This window comes from Phyllostomus discolor, chromosome X (genome assembly GCF_004126475.2).
Source record: "Phyllostomus discolor isolate MPI-MPIP mPhyDis1 chromosome X, mPhyDis1.pri.v3, whole genome shotgun sequence".
Taxonomy (NCBI): Eukaryota; Metazoa; Chordata; class Mammalia; order Chiroptera; family Phyllostomidae; genus Phyllostomus; species Phyllostomus discolor.
The window spans coordinates 28,856,133-28,858,098 of record NC_050198.1 but is presented as its reverse complement, the minus strand read 5'-3'; the positions used below and the strand labels follow the sequence as shown (position 1 = coordinate 28,858,098).

At 45.6% G+C, this 1,966-nt stretch overlaps 1 pseudogene; it reads left to right on the top strand.

The window, feature by feature from the left end:
- Positions 1 to 877: 877 nt before the first annotated feature.
- LOC114505690 lies at positions 878 to 1,557 on the top strand (annotated as a pseudogene).
- The last annotated feature ends 409 nt before the right edge of the window (positions 1,558 to 1,966 follow it).

Below are 1,966 nucleotides of genomic sequence, written 5' to 3'. Positions count from 1 at the left end.
TCAGATTATAGCATCACATCAACATTAAATTTTCTGATTTAAATACTTTATCTGTGATTATGTAAGAGTATGTCATTGTTCTTAGGAAATGCACACTGAAGAATTTAGGTGAAAAGGGGCATGAGGGCTGCAATTTACTCTCAAGTGGTCTCAAAATAGGGAAAGAGAAAATGAGACAATAATAAAGCAAATGTGGCAAAATGTTAAATGCAAATGTGGGTGAAGAGAGTTTGGGATTTCACTGTAGTATTCTTACAATTTTTCTGAGTGTGATTAAAATTATTTCAATATAAATTGAATATACTTTTGGATGAGTGACTTCAGATGAGTTTCCTCTAGAAGAGTGACTTAAATTTCCACCAAAATATAAATGACAACCACAGGCACATTTACTGAAAAGGGACAGGTGGCAATTGATTAAAGCCAGACCAGTTGGAAATCACTTATGGTCCCTTAGAAGCACCTCATAACCTAAAAGAATCAGTGAGTTTTTGGCTTTTGAAAACTGCCCTCTGTATGTTTCTCCTGAATATACTTGTTGGGATTATTTTAACAAATAAGGCTTTTGGAGAGCAGCGAACAGATTCTGTGAAGCCATCTTCAGGAGCTAGAGCTGTCGCATTACCTCCTCTTTCACTTCTGGTTGCAACCAGCAAAAGCTGTTCTTCACCATAATAGGCTTCTGCTGCAGTGTGGGTGACATTTCATAGAGGGTTCTCTGGCCAATTTGCTGGCATCTCTGGATGGCTGCGCTGTGCAGAAATCTGCATGTAGAGATCATGGCTATGGAGAGGCACCAGGCTTTGACCGGTTATGTTGCACAGTTCTTGCAGTGGTTTGGTAGAACTGGGGACCTGATGACACATGCCTTCCACTCATGTCCACAGGCTCCCTGGCCAGTAGCTGCCTGGCAGATGGCTGCCTCTAGGATGAGCTCCATGCCCAGACGTGTCAGCAGGGACCCCACCTTCAACTGGTTCTTTGGGTATGAGAAAGCCCAGGAGCTCCTACTGCGCTTGCTGCTGGGGGCCCAGCCTCCTTGTCCACTGCCAGTGTAAGATGTGGGCTGTGGGGCCTTGAGCCTGCGTACAGGCCTCTACAACAAGTGCCTGCACCCTGTGGACGTGCTGGGGGTGGACTTCTCCCTTGTAGCTGTGGGTCACATGAACATCACCCTGAAAGATGGCCAAGGCCTCTGTGCCCTGGGCCACCCTGCCTCCTACCTCCACTTCATGCAAGCTGATGCCCAGAAACTGGAACCAGTGGCTTCCTCAGCCTTCTTCCTACTAGTGCTGGACAAGGGCACTTGAGATGCTATTGCAGGTGGTGGTCTGCCTGGGACTTACTAACTGCTGTCAGAATTCCTCAGGGTTGAAACCTCTATGGAACCCTGATTTAATTTTCAGATGAAGACCCTGATGCATGGCTTCCTGGCCTGGAGCAAGGATCCTAAGGCTGGACTGTGACTGTGCAGGAGATAGGCCCTTTGAGGAGCATCATCTACTTTACTTACTTGGTTCAAGGCTCTCATTAAAGACTTTTAGTTTTGACCCTAAAGTTTTATTGGGTGAGAGGTGGAGAGAGCTTTGCCTTTGCAAGCAGGCTGGGAAATGAGAATTTCTCATCCTGGCTTTCACGTTTACTAGCTGGGTAATAGTATTAACTATTTCTGTCCCCCAGTTTACTCATCAGCTGGGTAGGATTAATACCGGAAGTTATGGGGATTACATACGTGATAGTTGAAACACTTAGCAGGACCAGGCCAAAGATGAGTGTTGAGTAGAAATGGTACAAGTGGATCATTCCCCACCCTCAACTAACTGGAACTCCTAAAAGCAGCAGATCCAAACCCCAGCATTGACTGACCTGTGTGACCCAATGGCCTAACCTCTAAACTAATTTTTCTCACTTATAAAAGGGGAAGATTGTGAAAAGATGGGTAGAAGGGCTCCAACCTAGGTGAAAT